Genomic DNA, 17,276 nt, shown 5'->3' on the forward strand with positions numbered 1-17,276 from the left:
CAAATTTGTGTTAAGTTGCAACAATTGTGGCTTGAGGTTGCAAAATTTGTAACTTAGGGATGCAACATGTGCGACTTAGAATAAAATAAATTATATATATATGCGTGTGTTTGTGTGTATGACGATAATATTTATTTATTATTATTATTATGTTTTTATCTCTTTAACTAGTGTGATAAAAAATAAAAATACCTAGTCGTAGGTGTGGGTGCATTTGGAAAGGTATGGAGAGTAATCGATTCAGAAGATACATGGCATCAACACCCAACTCCATGTCTATTTTCTGAATATGGAAAACACATAACAAGAGATTCATACCTAAATAGATTAACAAACTTTGCAAAGTGGTATTCACCTACAAATTCCAATTTTCTTCTCTCTTAATCAATTGTAGCATTATGTTTGGCTTTGAGCATGGTTAACCCTTGCTTTGACATCAATGACAAACCTCTCAACAACACCATGAAAACTAAAAAAATCCTTGCTACAATTATAAAGCTCGATTTGTCCAAAGCCTTTGATAGGGAAATTCGATGTATTTAATGCTCATTATTCTTTGTTCTAGTTTTAATTTAGAGTTTTGTAAATTGGATTGAAGTTTGTCTAAGCTCATCATCTTTATATGTAGTTATCAATTGGGTCAAGCTTTATATTTTTCAAATCGTCTAGGATACTACGATGCAAGTTTGTACCTCGAATCCTTTAATGTTTCTTATTATTAACAAGGACCTCAACAATTCTAGAAGGTAATCAAAGGAACTTTATAAGCCATTAACAAATGCTATTATTTTGATCACTCACACATTTACATATGCTATTGTTTAAAAACCTTCTATTGGTGGATGATGTTATTCTATTTCGTGCAGGATATAGTAAAGAGGCCTAGTATGTGAAGCCTCATTAGAGCTCTAAACTCATTTGGGGTTGCATTGGGCATAAAATTAAACTTACATAAGTCTACCATCTCTTTCAATGATTTGAAGGATATGCTAGAAAGAGAAATCAACCAAGCGCACTCATTTAAAATACTTGGGATTTATGCTAAGATTTAATAACTATAGGTATGAATATTGGTTCTTTCCATATCAAAAAGTGGGGAAAATAATCACAATATGGTTATCCTTGGGTGCCACATTAACCTTAGTAGATTCCATACCACGATATTACACTACAATAAAAAAGGACATTGGTGAGGGTCGAAAAATGTCACCATAAGATCATTGGTGATAGTCAAAAGAGCCTCTGTCACCAAAAATTGAACATCACCAAAGGTGGCATTGCCAAAATTCTAGATGTTATGGCGATATACAAGGTTCACGATCAATAATGATTTATAATGACAGATAGTGACCATCACCATTTCATATGAGTAATGGTGACGAATCTTGGCCTCCGTTACAAAAAAAATTGAACATCACCCAAGGTGTTGTCACCAAAAGTATAGGTGACGTGGTGACATTCAAAATCCATCACGAATAATTACTATAATGGCATACACTGACCCTCACCATTTCATATGAACAACAACTATTTATAGTGATGTTCATTTCATGGTTGTCACTATTGATGCATATATATTGTGGCGTTCGTTGACCATCACCATAAGATCATTGGTGATTGTCAAAAGAGCCTATGTCACCAAAAAATAATTGTCGTCATTCCATATCAATATCAGGTGACGATGGAATCAAACCACCAACCTCCTGCTTGTAAAGCAGGTGCTCTTCCATTGAGCTAGCACCCTTTAAAGAACTAGACTTTAGTAAATTAGACCTTGAAGTTTTATAAGTTATAAATTCTACAAATTTCATTAAATTATAAACAATTTTAAAGTCTTAGCAATATTTTACTAAACAAGTGAAATAACATCGAAGCTACATGCATCTACATAATGGTTGTGGAAGTTGTGAAAAATGGGTGGAAGGAAAAATGGTTATATATAAAATACTCGAGAGAGAGTTTCTCATTCCCTCACTAGTTCAAAGCTTTGGGAACTGGGTGGCATGATTTCTATTTCCCTGGAAGCCAAGATACATATTTTCGTGTTGATTTGAGTTATGTGTTCATAAGGGCTCGATTTTCCTTTTTCAAAGTTGGACATGTTGATGCATCTTTCTAGGTTATTTTGCTGCCAACCTAGACGAGTTTAGCCACTATTTGGATGCCATAATATTGTTGTGCGTTGAGGCTGCATATGATCTCTAAAGAAGCTCGCTTTTGTGTCTACTGGGAGTTGTGCTGGGAGGTGAGCCTTTGCTGGTCATTTGGGTATCTGTGGTCTCTTCCTAGTGACAAAATCCACTAATTATTCTCAATTATCAACTACTAGATTAAGTGGTCTATTGTACCTGGGAGTTCTTGTTTCATATTTTGCACCTGGGCAGTATCTTTTTCCTCAAATAAACGTTGGGATGTAACTCAAGGTGGACTGATATGTATTTTTTTGTCTTTATTATTGGTTGCCACTACACTCTAGGTTCTACCTCTATGATCTATTCATTGTCTATTCAAGTTTTCAAATGAGAATAAACCAATATGTGAGAAAAAATTGTTATATGACAACATTAATTTAATTTCTGAAAATATAAGTTTATCTTTTAGGTTCCTTGATACATGTGAGGTCCTAAATACATAACCCAAAGGCATAAATTATAAATGTATCACCTACAACAATATATAACCAAACTTTTTGATGAAAAGCATCATTGAAAAAGGCACTCAAACTTAGAAATTTTTAGAGACAAATTGGAAGTATTTTTAAAGTGGGATATTATAGTGGTACCAGAGCTAATTTTCTTGGCTAGCAATGGGTCTCAAACCAAGAAGTATCAAGAAAGGGGAGGGAATTCCAAAATGTTTTCAAATCAAGAAAAAATCTCGTATAAATTCGATGAATATAGTGACGTTTTCCTAAAGATGATAGAACTTATGGAAGCATGGGTATCATCAAAGGCAACAAGGAGGAAAAATGATTTCAGAACTAAAGACTTAGCACACACAATCGAAGGCATATATAAAAAGGAGACAATAGTGGAGGATTGAGAGGCAGATGAAGCTTTGAAAAATGAATTTGAAGGGAGAAAAGGAATAGTGAATGGTGATTTTGCATAAAGCTATGCTTAGAAAACATTTCACTTGAATGGCAAAGTGCGTGGTGAAGTGGCAATACATGATTTTTATCCTGATATTAAGGTTTTCACTACCAGTTCTATTGCCGGGGAAACTTCTAAACTGCCACAACTAACTAAGAAAGTCAAAAGTTAGAGCCTACAAATATTTGATCAGATTCAATTTTCTATCCATGGAGCATTAAGTAACATTTCACTTGAATGGGAAAATGCATGGTCAAGTGACAAGACATGAGTTTTATCCTGATGTTAAGGTTTTCACTATAAGTTATACCATCGGGGAAACTTCTAAACTGCCACAACTGACTGAGAAAGTCACAAATTCGAGCCTACAAATCTTTGATCTAATTCAATTTTCTATCCATGGAGCATTAAGTAAGAACCCTTGTCATCTCAACCATTATGATTTTCATAGGGAGCGGAAAGCTAACATAAGAGAAACTCTAAACTTGTCCTAACCATAAGATACTGATCTAAGATAGGGGAACAATATTCCAAACTGTCTAAAAGCACAACCACAGTTTTTGATAGGGGTAGGAATGCAGTTGAGAGTGAGGAGAAACATAAGGGAAGATGGGGTCGCAAGTTGAATGGACCATCTCAAAAGGGAGTCACTATGGCCACAAAAAATTGAGTTCTCTCCAAAGGCAACAAGAATCCATTTCAAGGCCTCAGGGATTTGTTTCCAACATGGACCATGATATGAAGAGGGTGTTGCATCTATTGCATGTAGATTAGGATCGGTAATAGAAGTCATTTTTCTTGCCATTATTCTTCGAGAGTCATGTATGCCTAGATCGCCAAATAATTTGATCAATGATGATGATGATGGTGTTTTTTGGACAAGCCTTGGTGGTGAGAATCCCTCGATTCGAAGAAATTCATATTCCCAGGCAGGACAAGCTCTAGAGCTCAAATCATTGACATCTTTCAGACAAACTCCAGCTAGTGAACTCTGTCAGATTGCACCACAATGGGTATTTGAATACAAAAGGCTTGTGCAGGATAATAGTAGGCAAGTTTGGAAGGTAGAACATGACGATATGGCTAATCTTTATTTTACTATTGGGATATGTTTTGGTCCACAAACAAATCTGACAAATTTTAGTTTGTCGATGTGGGTTAAACCAAAAAACAAAGGAGGGAAAGGGTTCAATGCTTTTTTTGGTCAAAGTAATTGCAAGAAAAACCTTAGAATTGGTTCCGAACTGATTTTCCCTCCAAACTCAAAAATTCCAAGTGGCAAATTACCATAGGCAAAGAAATCCAACAAATATTTAGTTTGTTGATGCGGGATAAACCAAAAAGAAAGTGGGGAAAGGGCTCAATGCATATTTCTGTCAAATTGATGGCAAGGAAATCTTTACTTCACATTATCCTTGGTCGTGAACCTCCTAAAAGTGTTATGAATTGCAGAGATGGTGTACCCATAGGCTACGATCGAACTGAAAAATTAATGAGCGAATTAGTTAAGCGACAAGAAGTCAGTTATCAGATCAAATGGAGGGAAACATTGCAATCATCTAAAACTTGATCTCACGGTCCATAGCAAGGACAATGAGGACCAAAGGGGATTTCATCTCAAAGGAAACACCTTACGGCGTAAATATTAGAACTTGTAAATACTACATTCGATAACATAATGTAGAATTCAAGTGGGTTGTATGATGGTGGCATGTGATAGATCATTAGGCCATCGATTCTCAATTTAGGATTCATCTAAATTGCAAGTTTGAACATTGTAATATTCACTTTTTAATTAGGGTTTTGTCTAAATTGCAAGTTTGAGCATTGTAATATTCACAATTCAAGTACTTTGGAGATTTTTAAGGATATTGAATTAATTTATGCATAGAATTTAAATAATAAAATAAACATAAATCTACTAAGAATTATATCAACAAATTTAGAAACCGCTAAACTTAAACCTAACCTTAAAGTATAGATGAGGTCCAAGAAGTTCATCTGTAATTAGGATGATGCTGCATATATAGCCTTGTAATCCTTCCAAAGTTTATCAATATTTACCATGGATATCGCGGAAGAATCGCAAGTCCCATCCATTGGCACAGTTTCAAATTCATCTTGGCAACAAAACCAAGGGCAATAATGTCACCTTACTCGAGAAAGCATGCAGTCACATTGATGCCCTCATCCCACTTGTAACCACTGCCGGGATTAGATTAGTGCGACGGGACAAGCCCCGCGGTGAGGTGAATATAATCTGTAATGCCTTTAATCAACCCTAACAGCACACCGCCCTTGCCATCCCACTACCAAATGTAGGCCACCTCATGGTACAGAACACCAATGATCTTAATCTTTACGTAGCCTTGGTAACTGGCAACTTACTTAGCGCTAAAATGGATTTCATCGTTGCTCTTGTAGGAAATCCGGCTCATGCTATCCACAAACAGAGTGATCCCCTCCACGTTCTACCTGTCGGTGGATGATTTCAAGTTGAATCTTTGCCAGATTAATTGGTTGGCCTTGATCATTATATGTCGGGCCTTGACACTCCCTATCTCATTGTAGAATCTTGTCCGGTCGTCACTACTATCTATCTATTTATTATTATATTATTATTATTATTATTATTATTATTATTATTATTTTATTATTATTATTTATTATTATTATTTATTTATCTATTTATTTATTTAAAATGAAATTAAAATCTTTTTACCTTTTATAACCTTCATTTATTTTATTTTTCGCTTGTTTGTTTTATTTACTTTAATTAATTTATTTAATTTCCATTCTCATTATTATTATTATTATTATTATTATTATTATTATTATTTATATTTATTTATTTATCTATCTATTTATTATTATTATTATTATTATTATTATTATTATTATTTATATTTTTTTTATTTATACTTTTTATTATTTATTTATTATTATTATTATTATTATTATTATTATTATTATTTATTTATTTTTGAATTTATTTATTTATTTAAAATGAAATTAATTTTTTTTTACCTTTTATAACCTTGGTAATTAAACTTTATTCATTATTATTTTTATGTATATTATTCCAATAAGTTTCTAACCAACCTTTGTATATATATACATATTATTTATACTTTAAGTCCCATTTAAAAACAAATTATAATTTTTTATTTTTTTTCCTAACTAACCTTTAACAATTTTTAAATTATTTTATAATTTTATTTATTCACATAATTTAACTTGTAATTTTTTAATAACTTTCTAACTAACCTTTAACAATTTTTAAATTATTTTATGTTATTATTTATTCACATAATTTAACTAATTTCCATTAAATCTTGACTCTGGTCCTAAAGTCAAAATTAGTCGTTAGTCAAGATAGCCGTTGGAGTCTCTTCTCAGACTATTTAACATGCTAAGCTGGATCTGTTTCTTCAACTTGTCCTGACGATGAACCACACTTGTTGGTTCGAAACGCATCGACAAATGATTTATCTTGTGATTTACGCCGAAGAATTTCTCATAAACCTGATATGGATCACAGAAGCCTCAATTCAACAATCCTCCACAATTTTTTTTTGTCATTAATGTTATTTTTAGAATGATTTACACAAATTGCTTCAAAATGGCATTTTAAGGGAGTAACTAGAATGAGATGATTCATGATCAGAAAATTTACCCCATAAAAGTTTGAAATTCAACGAGTGCCTAAATCCCCTCCTGGCCACTAATTTTTAAGATAGTGGAATGTATTGTGAGAGGAAAAGGGTGGGCTTTACGATAAGTCATAGTTAGTTTGAAAATAATGGGGAATTAAGAGATCATTATACCTAACAAGCGCTTGTCAGTATTGAAGCTGAGGCATAGATACATGGAAACCGACATTTATATAAGAATTTTCTTATTTGAGTAAGGGAACAACAACTATAATTTAAGGTTGTAGCAGTGGCTCGATAAAATAATCCCTTTTATCTTGTTGCAGTGACTATATGTTAAAGTTGCAACAATTGATGCTTAAGGTTGTAGAAGCTATGACTTGCGGATGTAGCATATGCTACTTGGAATAAAGATTATATATATACAGGAAACAATATATATTAAGATATCATTATACTTGAAAATTCCTTTTCAATATTGAAGTTGAGGCATAGATACATAGAAAGAACATTTATACAATAATTCTTTTATTTTAATAAGGGAATAGCAGTTGTAACTTAGGGTTGCTGCAATGGTTCCATAAATAAGTTTCTTGTATCGAGGTGCGACAATTGTGCATTAAAGTTGCAACAATTGTGGCTTGAGGTTGTAGGAGCTGCGTCTTAGGGATGCACATCTACGACTTAGAATAAAATAGTATATACCTGACAAGTCGTTGTGAATATTGAAGTTGTGGCATAGATACATGGCAACAACTTTTATATGGGAATTCTTTTATTTGAGTCCAAAAATAAGAGTTCCATAAAACAATGGTTGGCATTTAGTTTCAGTGATATAAAAACATATTCTTAATTGATATTCATTTGAAACAATAAAATAATAAAAATAGTTCATGTGAGAGGAACAACTCAATTACTTTAGACAATATTTAAAAAAAAAACTCACATGAAAATAAAGGGGGTAAATTTAAATGGTTAAATTTTTTAAGTTTTTTATTTTGTTTTTAATTTTAAATATATTACATTTATCTTTACATTTAAAAATACAACTTCAATTACAAAAATTGCTAAGTTAGTGAACTATTATAGATTTAAATTTGACTAAAAATAAAACATTTGAATTCATCTTAAACAAAATCGCTATAATAACTAAAATAAAACCATAAAATGGCTCCTATAGATAATTTCACAAGTTATTAATTAGGGAAAATATGTAAAACCTCTACACAATATGTTTCCACTTCTTCGAAATATGGTACAAACTAAAAAGGTTGAAAAAAAATATGATTTTTTTCAAATTTTGAATATAAGAACATGAAAAATATATCCATTTATTTAAGATTGCATGAACTCTTTGAATACAAAGAGATAAATAAAGTTTTAAAATTATCTTCATTTATTTGAACCACTGTCTATATTTTCACTTTATTTAAAAATAAAACCTTCTTTATCCTCATGAATTCTTCTTTTGATGGTTTGTCACCATGATTATGAAATTGATATGTGTCACTTTTGATGGAAGTGGAATGTAATCTCATGAATTCTTCTTTTGATGGTTTGTCACCATGATTATGAAATTGATATGTGTCACTTTTGATGGAAGAGGAATGTAATCTCATGGGTTTGCTCCTTGAATGAAAAAATGGTATCTGAGTTATATGTTGCTTGTATAGTCTTCCTAGGAATAAGCATATCCTTTGTTGCCAAAGAATATCATGGGAAAAACCTTGGGTTAGAAATACCATGAGAAAAACCATGCGTTGTTAAAATAAAGTCCCATAATGTTTAATTATTTATTTATTTACTTTATTTTCTTAATTATACTTGACAAGTCTTTGTCAATACTGAAGTTGTGGCATAGATACATGGCAACAACCTTTATACAGGAATTCTTTTATTTGAGTCAAAACATAACAATTTAATAAAACAATGGTTGGCATTTAGTTTCAGTAAATGTGTGTTAAAGTTGTAACAATTTTGGTTTGAGATTGTAGGAGATGTGAACTGGGGATGCAACGTTTATGACTTATGGATATATATATATATATATATATATATATATATATATATATATATATATATATATATATATATATATATATATATATATATATATATCCATGACAATTCATTTTCAATAGTGAAACTGAGGCATAGATACATGGCAACAACCTTTCTATGAGAATTCTTTATTTGAGTAAGGGAATAATAGCTCTAACTTAAGGTTGTAGTAATAGTTCCATAAAACAATTTTTTGTATCGAGTTGGAGCAAATGTGTGTTAAGTTGCAACAATTGTGGCTTGAGGTTGCAAAATTTGTAACTTAGGGATGCAACATGTGCGACTTAGAATAAAATAAATTATATATATGCGTGTGTTTGTGTGTATGACGATAATATTTATTTATTATTATTATTATGTTTTTATCTCTTTAACTAGTGTGATAAAAAATAAAAATACCTAGTCGTAGGTGTGGGTGCATTTGGAAAGGTATGGAGAGTAATCGATTCAGAAGATACATGGCATCAACACCCAACTCCATGTCTATTTTCTGAATATGGAAAACACATAACAAGAGATTCATACCTAAATAGATTAACAAACTCTGCAAAGTGGTATTCACCTACAAATTCCAATTTTCTTCTCTCTTAATCAATTGTAGCATCATGTTTGGCTTTGAGCATGGTTAACCCTTGCTTTGACATCAATGACAAACCTCTCAACAACACCATGAAAACTACAAAAATCCTTGCTACAATTATAAAGCTCGATTTGTCCAAAGCCTTTGATAGGGAAATTCGATGTATTTAATGCTCATTATTCTTTGATCTAGTTTTAATTTAGAGTTTTGTAAATTGGATTGAAGTTTGTCTAAGCTCATCATCTTTCTATGTAGTTATCAATTGGGTCAAGCTTTATATTTTTCAAATCGTCTAGGATACTACGATGCAAGTTTGTACCTCGAATCCTTTAATGTTTCTTATTATTAACAAGGACCTCAACAATTCTAGAAGGTAATCAAAGGAACTTTATAAGCCATTAACAAATGCTATTATTTTGATCACTCACACATTTACATATGCTATTGTTTAAAAACCTTCTATTGGTGGATGATGTTATTCTATTTCGTGCAGGATATAGTAAAGAGGCCTAGTATGTGAAGCCTCATTAGAGCTCTAAACTCATTTGGGGTTGCATTGGGCATAAAATTAAACTTACATAAGTCTACCATCTCTTTCAATGATTTGAAGGATATGTTAGAAAGAGAAATCAACCAAGAACACTCATTTCAAATACTTGGGATTTATGCTAAGATTTAATGACTATAGGTATGAATATTGGTTCTTTCCATATCAAAAAGTGGGGAAAATAATCACAATATGGTTATCCTTGGGTGCCACATTAACCTTAGTAGATTCCATACCACGATATTACACTACAATAAAAAAGGACATTGGTGAGGGTCGAAAAATGTCACCATAAGATCATTGGTGATAGTCAAAAGAGCCTCTGTCACCAAAAATTGAACATCACCAAAGGTGGCATTGCCAAAATTCTAGATGTTATGGCGACATTCAAGGTTCGCGATCAATAATGATTTATAATGACAGATAGTGACCATCACCATTTCATATGAGTAATGGTGACGAATCTTGGCCTCCGTTACAAAAAAAATTGAACATCACCCAAGGTGGTGTCACCAAAAGTATAGGTGACGTGGTGACATTCAAAATCCATCACGAATAATTACTATAATGGCATACACTGACCCTCACCATTTCATATGAACAACAACTATTTATAGTGATGTTCATTTCATGGTTGTCACTATTGATGCATATATATTGTGGCGTTCGTTGACCATCACCATAAGATCATTGGTGATTGTCAAAAGAGCCTATGTCACCAAAAAATAATTGTCGTCATTCCATATCAATATCAGGTGACGATGGAATCAAACCACCAACCTCCTGCTTGTAAAGTAGGTGCTCTTCCATTGAGCTAGCACCCTTTAAAGAACTAGACTTTAGTAAATTAGACCTTGAAGTTTTATAAGTTATAAATTCTACAAATTTCATTAAATTATAAACAATTTTAAAGTCTTAGCAATATTTTACTAAACAAGTGAAATAACATCGAAGGTACATGCATCTACATAATGGTTGTGGAAGTTGTGAAAAATGGGTGGAAGGAAAAATGGTTATATATATAAAATACTCGAGAGAGAGTTTCTCATTCCCTCACTAGTTCAAAGCTTTGGGAACTGGGTGGCATGATTTCTATTTCCCTGGAAGCCAAGATACATATTTTCGTGTTGATTTGAGTTATGTGTTCATAAGGGCTCGATTTTCCTTTTTCAAAGTTGGACATGTTGATGCATCTTTCTAGGTTATTTTGCTGCCAACCTAGACGAGTTTAGCCACTATTTGGATGCCATAATATTGTTGTGCGTTGAGGCTGCATATGATCTCTAAAGAAGCTCGCTTTTGTGTCTACTGGGAGTTGTGCTGGGAGGTGAGCCTTTGCTGGTCATTTGGGTATCTGTGGTCTCTTCCTAGTGACAAAATCCACTAATTATTCTCAATTATCAACTACTAGATTAAGTGGTCTATTGTACCTGGGAGTTCTTGTTTCATATTTTGCACCTGGGCAGTATCTTTTTCCTCAAATAAACGTTGGGATGTAACTCAAGGTGGACTGATATGTATTTTTTTGTCTTTATTATTGGTTGCCACTACACTCTAGGTTCTACCTCTATGATCTATTCATTGTCTATTCAAGTTTTCAAATGAGAATAAACCAATATGTGAGAAAAAATTGTTATATGACAACATTAATTTAATTTCTGAAAATATAAGTTTATCTTTTAGGTTCCTTGATACATGTGAGGTCCTAAATACATAACCCAAAGGCATAAATTATAAATGTATCACCTACAACAATATATAACCAAACTTTTTGATGAAAAGCATCATTGAAAAAGACACTCAAACTTAGAAATTTTTAGAGACAAATTGGAAGTATTTTTAAAGTGGGATATTATAGTGGTACCAGAGCTAATTTTCTTGGCTAGCAATGGGTCTCAAACCAAGAAGTATCAAGAAAGGGGAGGGAATTCCAAAATGTTTTCAAATCAAGAAAAAATCTCGTATAAATTCGATGAATATAGTGACGTTTTCCTAAAGATGATAGAACTTATGGAAGCATGGGTATCATCAAAGGCAACAAGGAGGAAAAATGATTTCAGAACTAAAGACTTAGCACACACAATCGAAGGCATATATAAAAAGGAGACAATAGTGGAGGATTGAGAGGCAGATGAAGCTTTGAAAAACGAATTTGAAGGGAGAAAAGGAATAGTGAATGGTGATTTTGCATAAAGCTATGCTTAGAAAACATTTCACTTGAATGGCAAAGTGCGTGGTGAAGTGACAATACATGATTTTTATCCTGATATTAAGGTTTTCACTACCAGTTCTATTGCCGGGGAAACTTCTAAACTGCCACAACTAACTAAGAAAGTCAAAAGTTAGAGCCTACAAATATTTGATCAGATTCAATTTTCTATCCATGGAGCATTAAGTAACATTTCACTTGAATGGGAAAATGCATGGTCAAGTGACAAGACATGAGTTTTATCCTGATGTTAAGGTTTTCACTATAAGTTATACCATCGGGGAAACTTCTAAACTGCCACAACTGACTGAGAAAGTCACAAATTCGAGCCTACAAATCTTTGATCTAATTCAATTTTCTATCCATGGAGCATTAAGTAAGAACCCTTGTCATCTCAACCATTATGATTTTTATAGGGAGCGGAAAGCTAACATAAGAGAAACTCTAAACTTGTCCTAACCATAAGATACCGATCTAAGATAAGGGAACAATATTCCAAACTGTCTAAAAGCACAACCACAGTTTTTGATAGCGGTAAGAATGCAGTTGAGAGTAAGGAGAAACATAAGGGAAGATGGGGTCACAAGTTGAATGGACCATCTCAAAAAGGGAGTCACTATGGCCACAAAAAATTGAGTTCTCTCCGAAGGCAACAAGAATCCATTTCAAGGCCTCAGGGATTTGTTTCCTACATGGACCATGATATGAAGAGGGTGTTGCATCTATTGCATGTAGATTAGGATGGTTAATAAAAGTCATTGTTCTTTCCATTGTTCTTCGAGAGTCATGTATGCCTAGATCCCCAAATAATTTGATCAATGATGATGATGATGGCATTTCTTGGACAAGCCTTGGTGGTGAGAATCCCTCGATTCGAAGAAATTCATATTCCCAGGCAGGACGAGCTCTAAGCTCAAATCATTGACATCTTTCCGACAAACTCCAGCTAGTGAACTCTGTCAGATTGCACCACAATGGGTGTTTGAATACAAAAGGCTTGTGCAGGATAATAGTAGGCAAGTTTGGTAGGTAGCACATGACGATATGGCTAATCTTTGTTTTACTATTGGGATATGTTTTGGTCCACAAACAAATCTGACAAATTTTAGTTTGTCGATGTGGGTTAAACCAAAAAAAAAAGGAGGGAAAGGGTTCAATGCTTTTTTTGGTCAAAGTAATTGCAAGAAAAACCTTAGAATTGGTTCCGAACTGATTTTTCCTCCAAACTCAAAAATTCCAAGTGGCAAATTACCATAGGCAAAGAAATCCAACAAATATTTAGTTTGTTGATGCGGGATAAACCAAAAAGAAAGTGGGGAAAGGGCTCAATGCATATTTCTGTCAAATTGATGGCAAGGAAATCTTTACTTCACATTATCCTTGGTCGTGAACCTCCTAAAAGTGTTATGAATTGCAGAGATGGTGTACCCATAGGCTACGATCGAACTGAAAAATTAATGAGCGAATTAGTTAAGCGACAAGAAGTCAGTTATCAGATCAAATGGAGGGAAACATTGCAATCATCTAAAACTTGATCTCACGGTCCATAGCAAGGACAATGAGGACCAAAGGGGATTTCATCTCAAAGGAAACACCTTACGGCGTAAATATTAGAACTTGTAAATACTACATTCGATAACATAATGTAGAATTCAAGTGGGTTGTATGATGGTGGCATGTGATAGATCATTAGGCCATCGATTCTCAATTTAGGATTCGTCTAAATTGCAAGTTTGAACATTGTAATATTCACTTTTTAATTAGGGTTTTGTCTAAATTGCAAGTTTGAGCATTGTAATATTCACAATTCAAGTACTTTGGAGATTTTTAAGGATATTGAATTAATTTATGCATAGAATTTAAATAATAAAATAAACATAAATCTACTAAGAATTATATCAACAAATTTAGAAACCGCTAAACTTAAACCTAACCTTAAAGTATAGATGAGGTCCAAGAAGTTCATCTGTAATTAGGATGATGCTGCATATATAGCCTTGTAATCCTTCCAAAGTTTATCAATATTTACCATGGATATCGCGGAAGAATCGCAAGTCCCATCCATTGGCACAGTTTCAAATTCATCTTGGCAACAAAACCAAGGGCAATAATGTCACCTTACTCGAGAAAGCACGCAATCACATTGATGCCCTCATCCCACTTGTAACCACTGCCGGGATTAGATTAGTGCGACGGGACAAGCCCCGCGGTGAGGTGAATATAATCCGTAATGCCTTTAATCAACCCTAACAACGCACCGCCCTTGCCATCCCACTACCAAATGTAGGCCACCTCATGGTACAAAACACCAATGATCTTAATCTTTACGTAGCCTTGGTAACTGGCAACTTACTTAGCGCTAAAATGGATTTCATCGTTGCTCTTGTAGGAAATCCGGCTCATGCTATCCACAAACAGAGTGATCCCCTCCACGTTCTACCTGTCGGTGGATGATTTCAAGTTGAATCTTTGCCAGATTAATTGGTTGGCCTTGATCATTATATGTCGGGCCTTGACACTCCCTATCTCATTGTAGAATCTTGTCCAGTCGTCACTACTATCTATCTATTTATTATTATTATTATTATTATTATTATTATTATTATTATTATTATTATTATTATTATTTATTTATTTTATTATTATTATTATTTATCTATTTATTTATTTAAAATGAAATTAAAATCTTTTTACCTTTTATAACCTTCATTTATTTTATTTTTCGCTTGTTTGTTTTATTTACTTTAATTAATTTATTTAATTTCCATTCTCATTATTATTATTATTATTATTTAACTATTTATTTATTTATCTATCTATTTATTATTATTATTATTATTTATACTTTTTATTTATTTATTTTTTATTATTATTATTATTATTATTATTATTATTATTATTATTATTATTTATTTATTTATTTTTGAATTTATTTATTTATTTAAAATGAAATTAATTTTTTTTTACCTTTTATAACCTTGGTAATTAAACTTTATTCATTATTATTTTTATGTATATTATTCCAATAAGTTTCTAACCAACCTTTGTATATATATACATATTATTTACACTTTAAGTCCCATTTAAAAACAAATTATAATTTTTTATTTTTTTTCCTAACTAACCTTTAACAATTTTTAAATTATTTTATAATTTTATTTATTCACATAATTTAACTTATAATTTTTTAATAACTTTCTAACTAACCTTTAACAATTTTTAAATTATTTTATGTTATTATTTATTCACATAATTTAACTAATTTCCATTAAATCTTGACTCTGGTCCTAAAGTCAAAATTAGTCGTTAGTCAAGATAGCCATTGGAGTCTCTGCTCAGACTATTTAACATGCTAAGCTGGATCTGTTTCTTCAACTTGTCCTGACGATGAACCACACTTGTTGGTTCGAAACGCGTCGACAAATGATTTATCTTGTGATTTACACCGAAGAATTTCTCATAAACCTGATATGGATCACAGAAGCCTCAATTCAACGATCCTCCACAATTTTTTTTTGTCATTAATGTTATTTTTAGAATGATTTACACAAATTGCTTCAAAATGGCATTTTAAGGGAGTAACTAGAATGAGATGATTCATGATCAGAAAATTTACCCCATAAAAGTTTGAAATTCAACGAGTGCCTGAATCCCCTCCTCGCCACTAATTTTTAAGATAGTGGAATGTATTGTGAGAGGAAAAGGGTGGGCTTTACGATAAATCATAGTTAGTTTGAAAATAATGGGGAATTAAGAGATCATTATACCTAACAAGCGCTTGTCAGTATTGAAGCTGAGGCATAAATACATGGAAACCGACATTTATATAAGAATTTTTTTATTTGAGTAAGGGAACAACAACTATAATTTAAGGTTGTAGCAGTGGCTCGATAAAATAATCCCTTTTATCTTGTTGCAGTGACTATATGTTAAAGTTGCAACAATTGATGCTTAAGGTTGTAGAAGCTATGACTTGCGGATGTAGCATCTGCTACTTGGAATAAAGATTATATATATATACAGGAAACAATATATATTAAGATATCATTATACTTGAAAATTCCTTTTCAATATTGAAGTTGAGGCATAGATACATAGAAAGAACATTTATACAATAATTCTTTTATTTTAATAAGGGAATAGCAGTTGTAACTTAGGGTTGCTGCAATGGTTCCATAAATAAGTTTCTTGTATCGAGGTGCGACAATTGTGCATTAAAGTTGCAACAATTGTGGCTTGAGGTTGTAGGAGCTGCGTCTTAGGGATGCACATCTACGACTTAGAATAAAATAGTATATACCTGACAAGTCGTTGTGAATATTGAAGTTGTGGCATAGATACATGGCAACAACTTTTATATGGGAATTCTTTTATTTGAGTCCAAAAATAAGAGTTCCATAAAACAATGGTTGGCATTTAGTTTCAGTGATATAAAAACATATTCTTAATTGATATTCATTTGAAACAATAAAATAATAAAAATAGTTCATGTGAGAGGAACAACTCAATTAATTTAGACAATATTTAAAAAAAAAACTCACATGAAAATAAAGGGGGTAAATTTAAATGGTTAAATTTTTTAAGTTTTTTATTTTGTTTTTAATTTTAAATATATTACATTTATCTTTACATTTAAAAATACAACTTCAATTACAAAAATTGCTAAGTTAGTGAACTATTATAGATTTAAATTTGACTAAAAATAAAACATTTGAATTCATCTTAAACAAAATCGCTATAATAACTAAAATAAAACCATAAAATGGCTCCTGTAGATAATTTCACAAGTTATTAATTAGGGAAAATATGTAAAACCTCTACACAATATGTTTCCACTTCTTCGAAATATGGTACAAACTAAAAAGGTTGAAAAAAAATCTGATTTTTTTCAAATTTTGAATATAAGAACATGAAAAATATATCCATTTATTTAAGATTGCATGAACTCTTTGAATACAAAGAGATAAATAAAGTTTTAAAATTATCTTCATTTATTTGAACCACTGTCTATATTTTCACTTTATTTAAAAATAAAACCTTCTTTATCCTCATGAATTCTTCTTTTGATGGTTTGTCACCATGATTATGAAATTGATATGTGTCACTTTTGATGGAAGAGGAATGTAATCTCATG

This window comes from Pinus tabuliformis, chromosome 7, assembly GCF_031772625.1.
Source record: "Pinus tabuliformis cultivar Carrire ecotype Pingquan chromosome 7, CPIR1, whole genome shotgun sequence".
Taxonomy (NCBI): domain Eukaryota; kingdom Viridiplantae; phylum Streptophyta; class Pinopsida; order Pinales; family Pinaceae; genus Pinus; species Pinus tabuliformis.